This window comes from Thunnus maccoyii, chromosome 22 (genome assembly GCF_910596095.1).
Source record: "Thunnus maccoyii chromosome 22, fThuMac1.1, whole genome shotgun sequence".
Lineage (NCBI taxonomy): Eukaryota > Metazoa > Chordata > Actinopteri > Scombriformes > Scombridae > Thunnus > Thunnus maccoyii.
In genome coordinates this window covers 15,673,350-15,691,995 of record NC_056554.1, presented here as the reverse complement: position 1 = coordinate 15,691,995, position 18,646 = coordinate 15,673,350, and the positions used below count along the sequence as shown (strand labels likewise).

General features: G+C 38.4%; 1 protein-coding gene across 1 annotated transcript in view; it reads right to left on the bottom strand.

The window, feature by feature from the left end:
- Positions 1–18,646, bottom strand: part of nelfa (negative elongation factor complex member A) — a 65,608-nt gene that overhangs the window by 20,837 nt on the left and 26,125 nt on the right. The window contains exon 4 of the mRNA XM_042402419.1: positions 15,068–15,240. The gene's annotated coding sequence lies outside the window, so the exon portion shown is untranslated. The remainder of the gene's footprint in view (positions 1–15,067; positions 15,241–18,646) is intronic.

Here is an 18,646-nt window from a genome sequence, read left to right as displayed (position 1 = left end):
CTTGTTTTATTACAGTCAGAAAAGCCAAGTTATTTATAACTTTGGCGCCTTTTTAAAGAAAGTTTTGCCTCTGTTTAACTAATTTTCGTAGAACTGCATTCTTGCTGGATTCATTACTTTGTTATTATTGTGTTGTATATGTTGTTTGTACTCAAAACATGTAATCAAGGCCTACGAATATGAATCACAACTTGTCAAAACTGTCACATAGCGTCATTCCCATTTGTGCCAATACACTATTGCCTGCAACAGTTAAACATGTCATGTGACTGGTTTCTTGTCTTGAGTTAAACTAGTTTTAGAGTTTGAGGAATATAAAAATATAATAATATAATAATATAAACTCTTTAAATGCTTAGTCAGTGCATGTTGGCGTCTTTACCCTGCAGCTCCATGCTGGTGCTCTGGTTGGTAGGAGGCCACAGCAACAGTAGGAGCCCGGAGAATTTGCCAGTGTTAGCAGGACACCATGAATAAGTGATATGCATGATAATACATTAAATATACATATTTTACAGGGCGTCCATAAATTTCTCATTACATGACAATCTTGGAAAATGCCTGACCGGTGCTGCAGAAAAAATTGCCCAAGAGGGACACAGAGAGAGAGAGAGAGAAAGAGCTTTGAATTTCAAGAGGTGTTTGAAACACATGGTGTATAAGAAAGGCAAAGTAACCATAGAGTTACCAATGTTTCAGCTTCTACCACATGTTTAAGCATCAGTATACTATAGGCTGCAGTACAGATGGAATTTATGACAATAAAGCTGATGTTTATGTCATTTAATAAATGGAATATTTGTTTAAATTTACTTTATCGTGTATGCAGTAGGGGAGAACGGGGTAACATGAGCCACTTTTTACATTTGATGATTTTACTACAAAATGAAAGTGTATTTGTTTCAAATAATAGTAGCTATAAATACCTCAGGTTGTCGTGTACCCATGGAAACTAAAACAAGTTATCTAATTATTATGGTTTTAGAACAATGACCCATCAAAAAAAGTTAGTCCTATGGCACAACTCACCCCAAGGTAGGGGTAAAATGAGCAGAGCATGGGGATGGGGTAATTAGTGCTACCATTAAATATTGATATAAAAATTACACAAAATCAAACAAATTTGAGATAATTTTGAACTTTATGAATGCCATCAATTTAACAAAGGCAAAAACTCATACTTTTCAGTAAAATTATATGTTTGTGTCCTGTTGTTCAACATGTTACCTACCTAGCCACCAGTTCCCCTACAGTGAGGGGATCTGGTGGCTCTGTTATGCTTTGGGGGGCATTTTGCTGGCATGGTTTGGATCCACTTGTCCCCTTAGAGGGAAGAGTCACTGCAAATCAATACAAAGTTCTTCTGAGTGATCACCTTTATCCTATGATCAAACATTTCTACCTTGATGGGAGTTGTTTCTTCCAGGATGACTGTAGTGGAAATGTAAGATGAATTCACAGAGAGCAAGTTGTCTTTCTTTTTTGAGTTTTATTGCAATATCCAGAATACAAATATTTGCAAGTCCAGATCTCCCAGTTTGCTAGGCTGAAGAGATATTGAATGAAGTTCAGTGTTGGTACTTGCATATACAGCCACATGCATCACCGTCATCCCATATTCATCACCCTAACAATTATTTTTAATTAATTCTCCATTTCTCTAGAGACTTTCTTTCGGTCTCTGCTGAGAATTAAGAGTTGAAGGCCAAATCCTCATCTGCCATTCCTCCCAGGACACTCCCTCTAAAGTTACAGTGACCGAGTCAGACACCTCACCCTTGATAGTACCTGTTAGGAACATTTTCATACGGGAAGCAGATCATAAAGTCTATGTATATGTTTCCATTTCAATGACAATGCCCGCATTCACAGGGCACGAGCGGTCACTGAATGGTTTGATGAGTATGAAAATGATGTGAATCATATGCTATGGCCTTCACAGTCACCAGATCTCAACCTATTTGAACACTTATGGGAGATTTTGAACCGAGGTGTTAGACAACGTTCTGCACCACCATCATAAAAACACCAACTGAGGGAATATCTTTTGGATGAATGGTGTTCATCCCTCTAGAAGAGTTCAGCCAATTGAGAAAATATGTTTTCAGGGACTTCAAGAAATTAAATGTCACATTTTAATCCGTATTTTAAAGGAAGCCTTTTCTAACAACAGGGAGAAAACAAGTCCATCTTTTGGTCAAAAATTGTCAACCAAACCACTGAGATACCAATCCTAGCAAGCTAGAGCAGATCATATCTTAAAAAGAAGAAGCACCCTTGAATTAAAATACAGTAATGACACAGAAAATGACACTTTTCAGGGTTTGTAATGTGTTAATGAACATTTGGGGGACACAAATAATGAGTCAAAGGCACAAATGCTGATGCTGAGACAAACAATTTATTTTTCATGGTTATTTAAGGCTTTTACAAGATCACATTACTGCAAGACATAGCCTCAGTTGGTTTAATGCTGAAATGCTATTTTCTGTCATTGTAAGTGCGGTGATCATGATCGCCGTGATGTTGAAGATCAGGGTTGATTTGGAGAGCTGCAGAGGAAGAGCAAACACAAATACAGGTTAATTTATAGGCTACAAAATGTGAGAAAAAATGATCTGTCTTAGGCGGAGATGTTCTTCACTCAATGATCTGTACATCGTGTTCTCTTGAGATTAAATGTTACTTTACATCATGGTAGTTTTCTGTAGGATGTTCAGTCAGATATAGCATCTTTTGGTACGAATTCTGTATTAAATTTGAGCAGACAAGACAAGTACTTACTTTTACAGAATATTTGACAAAATATCTCACAGATAGCTTAGATGTATGGTCATATTTGATCTTAAGAGGATCATATAAAGTGATCACTGGGTGAAGAACATTTCAGTCTAATGCTGCACACTCAAATTTTAATCTCTCCTCAAAAAAGAAAATAAAAACAAATAGTGAAGTGACTGATTACAGGTGTTGACTACAGTTAATAAACATACCACGTTCACCATTTTTGCTGTCATTGTTACTCATTAGCCTTGACATCACTGTTTGCTCCAATGATACAAACAAATTTTCACACAACTATGAAAAGAAGTTACATATACTTCATATACATACAGACATGATGTTGTGAGGGATCAGCCTTCACAGCTTATTTATGCTGTTTTTTTAAAGTCGTCCAGATTGTACGTCTTCCCTCTATATGTGAAAACGTATTCCTCAGGCACTTCATCTTCCAAAGCGTCCTTCATTTGCTCTTCATCTTCCAAAGCGTCGTCCATGTGCTCTTCATCTGCCAAAGCGTCCTTCTCCTGGATGGCATCATCTTTTGGCTCCTGAATGTTAAACTTTTCCTGGTTGGCTAAATAATAAGCTGTGGGAATTAGAAAGAAGGACAGGTACTGAAAAAATACATTTTTATAGTTTAACTAAATTAAATAATAACATGAGACATTCACAACCAAAGAGTTATGACGTTTCAATACATCTGTGATACAGACCAGTGCACACACCACATTACTTCATCATGTAGTTACCTTTGATTTGTGCAGCAATCTCTTTAGCTGGTCCTGCATTGGTCGCAGCCACAAAAGCAAAGATCAAAAACACAATTTGGATCCTCATTTCCTGAAAGAAAACACAAAACCTTATAAAAACACAATCAAATGGTCTTTCAGTAATCATAAACGGATCCTGTTGGGTCTGTGTACAGAGTCAAATAAAGCTCACCTTCAGTTTGCAGTAGTTGTCAGGTATCGCTGCTGTCGACAAGCTGATACTTCAACTCGAATCAGTAGTATTGTGACTTTCTGACTGATTCACTTCAAATATATATACTTTTGAGTTCCCGTTGAGCATAATTGTTCTGTGTTTGTACAATGCCACAGCCCGAATCTCATCCAATCAAGAGTTTCCACGTTTTACCATAAAGTGACGAATGATGCTCCAAGGCATATGATGCTGTTACACGGCTCGCCCACATACCCTGAGTTACCAGTTTATTTTAGTAGGTACATGAATCTAATGTGATCCAGTACATCAATAATCCAGCCATATAGTAATATGAATGATAAATAAATATCTTTGTAAAGCTTACAATGCTCAGTTTCTGTTGACACTGCGTCATCTAGGTGTTCGTTGACTCTAGGGTAATTCTTATAGTCATGGTATTGTATTGGATTGCATTAATACTGAGAGGTGTAAAATACTATAATATTTAAGGAAGGTTATGCCACATTGTCAATTTAATAGTGCCTATAAGAGACATTGTGGAAGAAAAATCGTCCACATCAACTATTCCACTTTGGTCTGTTCATATTTCCTGTATATCGTTTTATCGGTTGTAAAGAAACTCTGTGTTAAAGCTCCCACGTCAAGTAGCTTCACTTCCCTCAACAACAGGCTGTTCACATGAAACATCATAAGGCCGACATCATCCATAGCAAGGTCAGACTAGGTCAGTTTATTTTTCTTAGCTTGGGAGGACCTCCCATTCCTTCCCACTGCTCAGGGTTTCTCTCAGCAGCTTCATGAGTGGGTCTCAGGAGCTACAAACTATTGTGCCAACTGGAGGAATATTTAGAGCTAAGATAAAAAAACTTCATGAATATGGCCACAGGTCTAATGCTGAATTTTTGTTTCTCAGAAACAGCTTCATATATGGCTTTGTGCCTCTGACCTGTGTTGTATTGGATTGCATTGATGTTGAAAGGTGTTACAATTTTTTATACAATTAATTTAGGGAGAAATACATCTTAGACACACCTCATCTGGTGAGATCTAATACAATTCTGACACTAACATTTCCTCAAAATTTACCATGACAGCACCTCTCTAACAAAGTGTCATGAAAAGCTGAACACTATAAGCTAAAAAATTGTATTTTTGCAGGGCTATTGTATTGTTCAGGTGAGCTAATACACTAATAAGTCAGTGCAGATATAAACATTTAGATTGTGTTTATTTATATTGCTTATTCATGAATAAAACAACAGTCTTCCCACACCACTGTCAGGATGTAAGAGGTTAATTGTGGTATCACTGTATAGTGTGATTTTATATCTACTGAGGTACAAATGTGGGATGAGGTGCAACAGTGTCTTTTGTTGATATGATTAATATAACCATTAATGCCAGAGTCACTACAACTACCACTTTTACTGCTTCTACTTTTCTTCAACTGTTTGTTAAAGAGTTCACACAGATCTTAAGTTGTTGCCTCTGCAAACGAGCAGATGGAACACATTAAAGTCTTAAAGACTGCCTTTTCAGGAAGCCCTGAAGGATGAAATTCAAATTTTAAAACCACTTTGTTTTGTTAAAAAAAAAAAAAAAAAAGTGTTTGTCTTACACCTGCTGCACTGGCTGAGGTGTAAGCTGATGTGTCAGTCCAGCATAGAGTTCGTTATATCCTGCAGGGAAAATTATGAAACAATGAGGTAAAAATAAAGGAGCTGTTCTTAACATCTCTCCTTTTAAGGCAGAAATTGAATCAAACCATTAAAATTGTAGCTGAACATTGCATCCAGGCACCTACATGACTGAAATAAGTTACTGGTTTTCTCCTCAGAAGTAGATGTTTGTATCTTGCTTCACTTAGACAAATCTGCTTTACAGTGTTACATTTTCATTTAGCAGATGTTTTTACATCTGAAAGTTAATACAACACAAGAAAGGATTTATTCAGGAGAGACTAACCTGAGTAAGTAGGTGCCAACAGGCAGTGCACAGAGGCAATGCAAAGAATGCATAGAAGCATTTTTTTTCAGTCCATCAGGTGTAGAGGTGTTTGCAAAACAGCTTCGTCTTTAGCTTTTTCTTAAAGATCAAGAGGGACTCTGCGGATCGAATAGAGTTTGGTAGCTTGTTGCACCACCAGGGAACTAGATAAGAGTCTGGCTAGTGATTTAAGGCCCTGTTGTGGTGGTGGTACCAGACCCCTTTCATTGGCAGAGTGTAGTGAGTGGGAGGGAGCGTAAACCTGGACTTCAGGTAGTCGGGAGCTGTTTAGTTGCTGTTTTTTAAGCGAGTGTCAGGGTTTTGAATTTGATGTGGGCAGCAATTGGGAGCCAGTGGAGGGATATGAACAGCGGGGTGATGTGCGTTTTGGGCTGGTTGATAATAAAGCTGGTATTTATGACATTCAATAAACTGAATACTCGTTTGAGTTTTCTTTACTGTGTGTGCAGTATAGTTTTTCATATTGAAATAAAATCTATTTTCTTCCACTTTAGTTGTTAAAGCCCCTGAAAGCTTTCCCAATAATATTAAATATTGATGACAAATAAGCAACAATCAAAGAAAAAGCTGATAAAACATAATGAGTTATTATTATTAAGAGTTTAACACTCTAAAACTCAGCTAATCTGATTCATTAGGACTATGTGGTTTGATCAAATTTGATTGACAGTGGCCTGGCTAAATAAACAAACAACCTCCCAGCTGTTATCAGATTCGGATTCAAATGTCACTAAGTATCTCTCATGTGAATAAACTAAGACTTTATTACCTATAATAAGAAGCTGATGGAGGAAAAATGTTTTCAGGGACTTCAAGAAATTAAATGTCACATTTTAATCCGTATTTTAAAGGAAGACTTCTAACAACAGCCACTGCAGGGAGAAAGGAAGTCCATCTTTTGGTCAGAAATTGTCTGCAAAACCACTGAGATACCAATCCTGAGTGTTTTGTAGCAAGCTAGAGCAGATCATATCTTAAAAAAATATTTGTGAAATAAAAGGAACAAAGATAGAAGCACCCTGCAGTTCTGCATCTCGATCCATGAGGTTTTTAAAAACAGTTTTATTTAACTCAAACCTTGCTTTCTTATCACCAACAGCAACCTGTTTCTCCCTAAAGAGAACTCTGCTGAGACAAGTTTTTGATAATACACCCTGGAGGGTTGACTCAGTCAGCTGTTCTGTTTATTGTATATTTGCTTACTGTGTAGCTCTAGGGAGATTCAGTTTAATGTCTGGAAGTGACTCAAAGAAATTTAAACATATGTAACTGCATTGCATCATTCATAGCCCTTCAGAAAGGCCAGAATGTGCAGATTTAAGAAATTATTAGGAACATAGCAATGTGACCAATTCTGTAAGTAAATGTAAAATAGACACATATATAACTTCAGGAATTAAAATACAGTCATGATACAGAAAATGTTACACACATAATGAGTCAAAGTCACAAAAACTGTTAGAATTGATGCTGAGACAAACATTTTATTTTATGTTGTCATTTAAGGCTTTTACAAGATCACATTACTGCAAGACATAGCCTCAGTTGGTTTAATGCTGAAATGCTATTTTCTGTCTTTGTAAGTGTGGTGATCATGATCGCTGTGATGTTGACGATCTGGGTTGATTTGGAGAGCTGCAGAGGAAGAGCAAACACAAATACATGTTAATTTATAGACTACAAAATGTGAGAAAAAATGATCTGTTTTAGGCGGAGATGTTCTTCACTCAATGATCTGTACATCGTGTTCTCTTGAGATTAAATGTTACTTTACATCATGGTAGTTTTCTGTGGGATGTTCAGTCAGATATAGTGTCTTTTGGTACGAATTCTGTCTTAAATTTGAGCAGACAAGACAAGTACCTATTATTACTACAGAATATTGATAAAATACCTCACAGATAGCTTAGATGTATGGTCACATTTGATCTTAAGAGGCTCAGATAAAGTGATCACTGGGTGAGGAACATTTCAGTCTAATGCTGCACACTCAAATTTTAATCTCTCCTCAAAAAAGACAACAAATAGTGAAGTGACTGATTACAGGTGTTGACTACAGTTAATCCACAGTTTATTTAACCTTTTCTTACAAAGTCTGGTGCATGGTACTTCATCTTTCCAGGCGTGCACCTCCGAAAGTGTCCATCTAGGGCTCTTCGTCTCCGAAAGTGTCCATCTCGGGCTCTTCGTCTCCGAAAGTGTCCATCTCGGGCTCTTCGTCTCCGAAAGAGTCCCTCATTTGCTCTTCATCTCCCAAAGCATCCCTCATCTGCTCTTCATCTCCGAAAGAGTCCATCATCTGCTCTTCATCTCCGAAAGAGTCCCTCATCTGCTCTTCATCTCCGAAAGAGTCCCTCATCTGCTCTTCATCTCCCAAAGCGTCTTTCTTCTGCTCTTCATCTCCCAAAGCGTCTTTCTTCTGCTCTTCATCTCCCAAAGCGTCTTTCTTCTGCTCTTCATCTCCCAAAGCGTCTTTCTTCTGCTCTTTATCTTCCAAAGCGTCCTTCACGTGCTCTTCAACTGGGATTTAGAAAGAAGGACAGGTACTGAAAAAATACATTTTTATAGTTGAATTAAAATAAATAATAACATGAGACATTCACAACCAAAGAGTTATGACGTTTCAATACATCTGTGATACAGACCATTACTTCATCATGTAGTTACCTGGGACTTGTGCAGCAGAGGTTTGTGTTGGTGCTGCACTGATCGCAGCCACAAAAGCGAAGACCAGAAACACAATTTGGATCCTCATTTTCTGAAAGAAAACACAAAACCTTATAAAAACACAATCAAATGCTCTTTTAGTAATTATAAATGGATTCTGTTGGATCTGTGCACAGAGTCAAATGAAGCTCACCTTCAGTTTGCAGTTGTCGTCAGGTATCGCTACTGTCGACAAGCTGATACTTCAACTCGAATCAGTAGTATTGTGACTTTCTGACTGATTCACTTCAAATATATATACTTTTGTGTTCTTGTTGAGCATATTTGTTTTGTGTGTGTACTATGTTTACAGCCCAAATCTCATCCAATCACGTGTTTCCATATGTTTTGCCATTAAGTGACAAACAATGCTCCAAGGCATATGATGCAGAGTACGGCCTCTTACAGAGTGAAGACACAACAAGGCTGGTCATTTGCAAGGTTGAACTACACACTTGTATTTCATTTCACATTATTCACTAATGTCAAATACTGATCAGATGTACAATATGTTTGAAAATTTATCAATTGAAGCATATTTCTATACAAGCAACCTAGTAACAAATCAAGTATGCCATGTTCCAAATCACACAATAATTCAACAAGAAAAGGATTTGAAACCTTGTGGTAAATTAATCAAGAGCTGGATATTTATTGACTGTTACAGGAAGGTAAGCACTGTGAGCCCCAGGAAAGCAGCTGTTTTAAAATGGTGTTGTGGAAACTGCAGCGTGCTCCTGGAATAATTACATACTTTTTTAACTTGATGTGCAGATGTAACATTATCTCGGGTCACATAGGCTGTGGTTCCTGGATTGTAAACTTCGCCAAATCCAGTAAAGAGCAGGACAGAGTTGCAAGTGTTACCTTAAACTAATATAAACTAAACTCTAATGTACAGCTTTCCAGCATTGCTCTACAGGAAAATTATTTAATTACTTTATAAAAGATTTTGATGGTGGTTACTTGATTGTAAACTCCCCTGAATCAAATAAAGAGCAGGTCAGATGTAAGCTTAAACTAAAATAAAGTAATGTAAGCTAAACTAAAGTAAAATGTGGAGATAATATATTTAAATGCGTACATGGCTCGCTCACATATCTGGAGTTACCAGTTAATATAATTATATAATTATATAAGTAGTATTTTTGAAAGGCCGTTATATTTGTACATTGTGATATGATTAATATAACCATTAATGCCAGAATCATTACAACTACCAAATCCACTTTTACTGCTTCTACTTTTCGTTTGTTAAATAGTTCACACAGTTCTTAAGCAATCAGACAAGTTGTTGCCTCTGTAAATAAGCAGATGGAACACATTAATGTCTTAAAGACTGCCTTTTCAGGAAGCCCTGAGGAATGAAATTCAAATTAAAAAAAAAAAACTTGGACAAACCCTTGTTTGTCTTACACCTGCTGCTCCAGCACTGGCTGAGCTGTAAACTGATGTGTCAGCCCAGCATAGAGTTCATTATCTCCTGCTGGAAAAATCATGGAACAATATGGTAAAAAATGAAGAAACTGTTCTCATCTCACCTTTTAAGACAGAAATAGAATCAAACCATTAAAATTGTAGCTGAAGATTGCATCCTGGCAACTACGTGACTAAAATAAGTTACACAAACTTTCTGGAAAAACCAATGCAAAGCAGATAAACAAAGCACCAAAAACAAAACCCCAGACCTCCCAAAAATCAAGCTAGAAATACTAAACAGGCTCAATAACCATAATGTAAAACTGGAACTTAGTAGACACACAGAGTGAACACAGGAAACCAGAAGAACAAAAAACACAGAGTCCAAAAACCATGAGTCCGTAACAGTTAGTTGGTCATCGATCCTGACACCCAAGTTTCTGGTAGACTTTGTGGGCGTGAGCTGGATTGATTTGAGCTGCATATTGATCTGTTGTTGTATAGAGGGACTAGCTGGGATGACAAGGAGGTCAGTCTTTGAGAGGTTAAGCTGAAGGTTACGTTCTTTCATCCACGCCAAGATATAGGCGAGGCATGATGAGATCCATGCCAAGACTGTGAGGTCTTCCGGTGGGAACGATAGGAAGAGCTGGGTGTCATCAGCATAGCAATGGTATGAGAAACCATGGGAGCAGATGATTGCACCAAGTGAGGTGGTGTATATTGAGAAGAGAAGGGGACCGAGCATTGATCCTTAAAGAACCCCTGTGGATAAGCCATGCAGTTTAAACACTTCCTCCCTCCAAGATACTCTTAAAGATCTCCCTGGTAGGACATGAACCAGTGGAGGGCAGATCCTGAGATATCAAGCTCTGTGAGTGTGTAGAGGAGGATTTGGTGGTTAACTGTGTCGAAAGAAGCTGACAGACCTAGCAGCAATAGAACTGAGGACCGACCAACCAGCAGCTCTGGCTGAATGCAGTGATTCCATTACTGACGGGAGTGCAGTCTCTGTAAAGTGACCACGCTCAAAGCCGGACTGATTCGGATCATAAAGGTTGTTCTCACAAAGGAATTCAGAGACTTGGTTGAAGTCTGTGGGCTCAAGTATATTGGATAGGAAGAGTAGGAGTGAAACCGGTCAGTAGTTTTCAACCTGGGCTGGGTTGAGTGTAGGTTTTTGAGCAGTGGGGTGACCCAAGCTTGCTTAAATGCAGTGGAAAACAAGCCCGTTGTAAGCGAGGAGTTGATGATATGAGTGACTGTGGGGGAAATGGTCTGTAGGAGGTTTCATGGTATCAGGTCCAGTGGACAGGTAGTGGGATGAGAGTCCAGAAGCTTGGAGATGTCCTCCTCAGTCAGAGGGGAGAATGAGAGGAGTGAGGTCCTGTTAGTTGGCAGCGGCAGACTGAGTTGGTCAGGCTCAGAGAACTGGTGACTGATGGCAGAAACCTTATCAGTAAAGAACGAGGCAAACATGTCTCGAATGCGCAGAGTGGAGGTCAGAGTAGGTGACCTGAGGAGTGAATTAAATTAAAAGCAGAAAACATTTTTCTAGCATCTGTGGTGCCACAGATCTTGTTCTGATAGTAAGTGGTCTTAGCTGTTTTTAAACTGGAGGAGAATGATGCCATGAGACACCGAAAGTCACTGAGGTCAGCGGACTCTCACTCTCCCATTTTCTTTCTACTGCTCTGAGCCCCACCCTGTGCTCTCTGAACACTTCAATGAGCCATGGACTGGGGCAGTGTTACGAGCAGGTTTGGATGTTAGAGGGCAGAGATTGTTAAGAGAGGAGGCTGGTGAGGACCAGAGTGTGTCTGTAGCCTCATTGACAGGGAGTGAGGAGTATTCATTATAAGGAAGCATGGTAGCCAAGACCTTATTGGAAAGTTGAGTTGGTGTAAGGGACCATATGTTTCGGTGGAAGGAGACAGTTTGTGGAAGAACATGAGGATTTTCTTTAGGCTCGGTCCCATTGGAACAGTTGGTTACATGGATTAAGAAGTAAAATACTATAATATTTAGGGAATGTTATGTCACATTGTCACTTTAATGGTGCTTGTAAGAGACATGGTGGAAGAAAAATCATCAACTATTCCACTTTGGTCTGTTCATATTTCCTGTGTATAGTTTTACTGGTTATAAAAAAATTAACCTCCTTGAAGCTTCACCTCCCTCAATAACAGGCTGTATTCAAGAAACATCTTAAGGGCAACATCATCCATAGCAACAAGGTCAGACGTGATAATTTTTCTTAGCTTGGGAGATCCACCCATTTCTTCCCACTACTCAGGGTTTCTCTCAGCAGCTTCATCAGTGGGTCTCAAGAGGAAACTGTTAGCTACAAACTATTGTGCCTACCGGAGGAATAACTAGAGCTACAATAAAATAATTAATGAGTATGGCCACAGGTCTAATGCTGAATTTTTGTGTCTCAGAAACAACTTCCTGTGTGTTACAAAGTTTTATAGTCTTCATTTAGGGAGAGATACATCTTAGACACACCACTCAATGTGGTGAAATCTAATACAACTCTAACACTTACATTTCCTCAAAATTTACTATATCACCTCTCTAACAAAGTGTTGTGAAAAGCTGAACACTATAAGCTAAAAAATGGTATTTTTGCAGGGCTATTGTATTGTCCAGGTGAAATAATACCTACTGAGGTACAAATGTGGGATGAGGTGCAACAGTGTCTTTTGTTGATATGATTAATATAACCATTAGTACCAGAGTCACTACAACTACCAATGCTACTTTTACTGCTTCTACTTTTCTTCAACAGTTTGGTAAATAGTTCACATAGTTCTTAAACAATCAAGTTGTTGCCGCTGTAAACAAGCAGATGGAGATTAATGTCTTAAGGACTGCCTATTTCAGGAAGCCCTGAGGAATGAAATTCAAATTTAAAAAAAAACAAAAACCCTTGGACAAATCCTTGTTTGTCTTACACCTGCTGCACTGGCTGAGCTGTAAACTGATGTGTCAGTGCAGCATAGAGTTCGTTATATCCTGCAGGGAAAATTATGAAACAGTATGTTAAAAATATAGGAGCTGTTCTCAACATCTCACCTTTTCAGGCAGAAACTGAATTATTAAATTGTAGCTGAACATGGCATCCAGGCACCTACATGACTGAAATAAGTTTTCTCTTCAGTAGTAGATGTTTGTATCTTGCTTCACTTAGACTAAGCTCCTTTAGGCTCAGTTGCTAAAAAACAGTTGGTTACAATGGATTAAGAAGTAAAATACTATAATATTTAAGGAAGGTTATGCCACATTGGGCCTCATGCAGGAAGTGATATACGAACAAATTTCCTCTTATTTTTGTTCGTATCTATGATTTGTTCTTATTTTGTTAGTACTCATTGATTTCTGGGATTCATCAATGTTTTCTTATTTTTGCTCTTCTCTTTCGTAAGAGAAAATTTTACTAGTGGTCAAGAGCACTGTTACCGAGACAAGAAAAAACACATTGTGTTTTCAAAGTCCACGAATTGTTTGTCCAATGCAAGATAACAGTTTTAAAGTTGAGGAACATGAAAACAGGCATGAATATTGTATAATCAAATTTAGATTATTATATGCTTTTATAATGATTGGATTATGAAATTTGTGGGCTAAAGAAATACTATTGGTCCACTAATCCCACTTGAGACTATAGAAGCCCTTGGATGATATTGCTGTGTTCAGTTTCTGAGTGTCCCTCTGCTGTCACAGTATTTACAACATCACAAATGTTTTGCCATTGCTAAGGTTTTTGATTTTCCTGTAACACCAGTCCTGAAGCCCTTTAAAATCACATGTTTAACTTTGTTTAAGTTTATTTAGCTGTCAATTTCACTGCTGCTGAGGTTCTTCTTTCAGCCTTTTTTTGGTAGCATCTCTCCAATTCTTGGGCATGTGCCAGAGTATTTGCACACAGCACAACACCTGCCCTTATATAGTGTTTAGGGGGTGTTTTCAATGCTAATAACAAACAATCAGCTGCGTGCCTACAATTTATGATCATGTGGGATTCATCATTCAGCACACCTGGGTAAGAACAGATTTAGATGGTTCAGAACGTTTGGTGCATCTGAAGTTGACTTCTTAACAGAAAATATAAGAGAATTTTAAGAAAATGTTGCTGCATGAGGCTCATCTCCACTTTAATGGTGCTTATAAAAGATATAGTTGAAGAAAAATCTTCCTCATCAACTATTCCACATTTGGTCTGTTCATATTTCTTGTATATAGTTTTACAGGTTATTTAAAAAAAGCTGTTAAAGCTCCCAGTTCAAGAAGCTTCACCTCCCTCAACAACAGGCTGTACTCATGAAACATCTTAAGGCTGACATCATCCATAGCAACAAAGTCAGAGCTGCTAATTTTTCTTAGCTTGGATGATCCTCCCATTACTTCCCACTACTCAGGGTTGCTCTCAGCAGCTTCATGAGTGGGTCTCAGGAGGAAACTGTTAGCTAAGAACTATTGTGCCTACCGGAGGAATAATTAGAGCTAAGATAAAATACTTCATGAATGTGGCCACTCATCTATAATACTGAATTTTTGTGTGGCCTTGTACCTCTGACCTGTGACCACAAGAGGGAGACAGGCCTCTGGTAGTAAGCGAAAGAGATTTGAGCCTGAAAAAGAGCTGAACTACTTTGTGATGCATGAAGGCATAAATGGCAGAAGATGGATAGAAGTACAAAATAGTAAATAGCTTATTTCTTTATTTTTTTATTTCAATTTTTATTGAAATTAACCTTTATTCTCAGTTGTCCTGCCTGTTTACAATCCAACAAATCCAATTAAAAAATACACAAAGTAGTCTATGTTGATCTTTCTTTGCTCTTTTCTAACTATTATTTATGATATCTTAATGTCTTATCCAGTATATAATATAATTAGAGATACCATTATTTTATTTTTTGATCTATACTCTTGTGTCAGTGCCAGTTTGTGTACATTTGTATGATGTGCATATTGTAAAACGAGGAGAAAATGTGTTATACTCTCACTGAAAAGTCTGCACAAGGCCATATATAAATACAAATCATTGTGAGGCTTTTACGTTATATACATGCTGTGCTTCTCATCAATAATCATATCATAATCATAAAGTTATCACTTAGAATATCTCAGTGAAATGTGTAAGTAAAAAAAGCAAAGCTGTTTCGATAGCTACTGAAAATGGGAGAGGAGGAAAACCAACCTGGTGTACCCTCTGCACGCTGTGGGAACACGCCGAGGCTTTAAACTTCTGAGCAGACTCCTGTCGGGCTGCCAACTCACTGAAAGGAGTCAGAGGTCATGGCAGGAGCAGAGGCAGGAGAGCCAGCAGCGGCATGGTGGGACCTTTTGAGGGGGCTCGGGGGGTCTCCTCAGCTGCAGGGAAACACAAAGTGTCAGAGGTCATATTCAAGATAATTAGAACAATATGTGGGGCTCTGTGTGGGGATTTTCAACTGGTCTATTAATGTGGAGAATAACTGAGAAGTACTTGAGCACATATTAGTTTGCGTTTTGTTTATTTGTAACCACACTAGAGATGTGGCTTTAAGACAGCAATGTTGCCCAGAGTGAATTATCTATGACATTTGGTACAGAAATTCAATCGTACTTTAAGATTAGTGCTAACAAAGCATGTCAACATTATGCAGTTTAATACAGAGTGCATTATTCTTCTTTTTCTCTTTTCTCTAGTGGAACATTCACTGCAAACTTGACATTTTCTGCCCCACTAGGGATATAAAAGTAGCAAAGTTGTCCAACAATTTTGTTTTCCAATTTGTAATTAGTGCATATAGTATATAAAGGTATGATTGTTGTGTAATTATTTCCTTTAGGAAAGACAGAACATAAGCATTTGTTCAGGACATTCAATTCAAATTTATTTATATATCACAATATCACAAAAAAGTCACCTCAGGGCACTTTTCACATAGAGCAGGTCTAGGCCGTACTCTTTCATTTACAGAGACCCAACAATGCCACCATGAGCAAGCACTTGGGGACAGTGGTAAGGAAAAAGTCCCCTTTAATGGGAAGAAACCTCAAGCAGAACCTTGTTCTAGGTGGGCGGCCATCTGCTTTGACCGGTTGGGTTGAGAGAGAAAGAAAGGGGGGGGGGGCACACAGAGAAGCAGAACAACAACAACAACAACAACAATAAATACATGATTAGCAACAACAAACAGCAGTAACAGCTGGAGAAGGGCGTCCCCATGGCCATGGGCCGGAGCCTGTTCCTTGGGGTTACCTGCGGATTAGAAAGCACAAAGAGCTCCGGAAGAAGTCAAGTTAGTAACATGCAATAATGGTAAATGAATACATACAGATGGAGAAGAGGAGAGAGGAGCTCAGTGCATAATGGGAATTCACCCGGCAGTCTAGGCCTATAGCAGCATAACTAAGGGCTGGTCCAAGGTGAGCTTGGTCGGCCCTAACGAAAAGCTTTATCAAAAAGGAAAGTTTTAAGCCTACTCTTAAACGTAGAGAGGGTGTCTGCCCCCCGGACCGAATCTGGAAGATGGTTCCACAGGAGTGGAGCCTGATAGCTGAAGGCTCTGCCTCCCATTCTACTTTTGGAGACTGTAGGAACCACCAGTAAGCCTGCATTCTGGGAGCACAGTGTTCTAGTGGGGTAATACGGTACTATGAGCTCTTTAAGATATGATGGTGCCTGACCATTAAGGGCTTTGTCGGTGAGGAGAAGGATTTTAAATTCAATTCTGAATTTTACAGGAAGCCAATGCAGCAAAGCTAAGATGGGAGAAATGTGATCTCTTTTTCTAGTTTTTGTCAGCACATGTGCAGCTGCCTTCTGGACCAGCTGGAGAGTCTTTAGAGACTTTTTAGGGCAGCCTGACAATAATGAATTGCAATAATCCAGCCTAGAAGTAAAAAATGTGTGGACTATTTTTTCTGTATCTTTTTGAGACAGGATGTGCCTGATTTTTGCAATATTACGTAAATGAAAAAAGGCAGTCCTTGAAATGTGTTTTATGTGGGAGTTAAAGGAATAATATTACCTAAAGGAAGCATATACAAGGTGAATAGTAATGGTCCAAGAACAGAACCTTGTGGAACTCCGTGTCTAACTTTTGCCTTCATGGAGGATTCATCGTTAAAATGTGCAAACTGAAATCGATCTGATAAATAGGACTGATAAACAGGACTTAAACCAGCTTAATGCAGTTTCTTTGATGCCAATTAAATGCTGGTATAATTAGTTTTACCTTCTAATTTACAGCATATTTTAGTGTTGATAGTGCAGGTATTGTTCGCCATTGTCATGGACGTATTTTAACCATATCATTGAAAATCAATTCCTACCCACTTCTGACACAAACAGCCATGAAGTTTGAGAATTTCCATTGGGCTGTGAGTTCAAAGTTACATCACTTTGTGGCGGCATCATCTGACATGTGACGAGAGCATTTAGCATTCTGTTGCGCTTGACCTCAAACATCTTTATTCTATTAGTTGCTTTTATGTGTTATGGTTTTGATGGGTTTTTTTTGTCATTGTATTTGTTTTGTGGTCATAGTCAGCATATTGTTTTGTATTGTTCAGTTCCCTAAAACTACTGCATGTGATTCATCTTGTTTGTATTGCAGCACATTCACTCATGCTGCAAAATAACACTGGCTCAATATCTGACACATTACAAAGAGTTTTTTTTTCCCTTGGTGGCTGTGGTGTAGCTGTTATGAAACCATTATTTTCCAGCTCATATTGGTCTAACTACTGTTGTTCTCCTGTTGGCTGATGTGTCAGTCAAACAAACATGTGATTACAACACAGGATGTAGTAAAGACTGCGCTGTTGAGCGACTTGACGAGGGTCCAGAAGGAGAAAATTAACTATCCACTGGCTGACTGAGTGAAAGCCAGTAAACTGTAAACTCAGCTGGCTAAACACATTTCTACAAACCATTTTCTTGGGGGATAAAAAGTCATAAAAAATATTATAAAAAGTCAAATGTGTTAACCACAGACTAAAAAATACTGCATTTTTTTCATGAAAATACTTTTCTCAGCTATATTTTTCATATTTTATTTGTTTGAACATACAAGGTACAACCTGAGGCTGTTTTAGATTCTCACCGATATATATAATTTATTTTGTTTCATATTTTGATTTTTTTATGAATATGTTTTATGAATTGTATTTATGAATTTATGAATATACTTTTGAACAGTCTAAATGGTCAGTGAATAGAGCTTTTTGATGTTTATTTATATTTGATGTGGAGTTCTTTCATATGCACCTTGAAGAAATAGAAAGCAGACTAAAGCTGTTGTTGCATTTCCAAAATTTTGACACAGACTTGGTACTGCAGTGGCCAAAAAGAGATGATGAAATGTACATTTGGGCATATCATCAATATTTATTGTCATCATGTGTCCTTTTGGTTTATTTGTTGTGGTTGTTATATGTATTGCATCTCAGTCACTATAAAATTAGATGTTTTTACAACTGTACAACTGTTTTTGTGCCCTCACGTCATGGTAGCGATATTATCGACAGCACTTGAAGGCAGCACTGCCAGGAGTCAACCGGAGGGAAACACTGCGCATGCTCGGAGCATCCTCCACCCGGTCGGCATGGTGAGACCCGCTGCAGAGCAGGTGCTGATGCATAGAAAAATATCTTCCTTCCGCATTTCCTTGTCGACCAAATGTCCAGGCTGAGCGGGGCATGTGAGGACTTTTTGACTCTGCAGATTATGCGTCTGCCCTCTACCTCCCGGCTCCGCGGGTGGGAGGATGGAAGGGGGGTGGGTGCC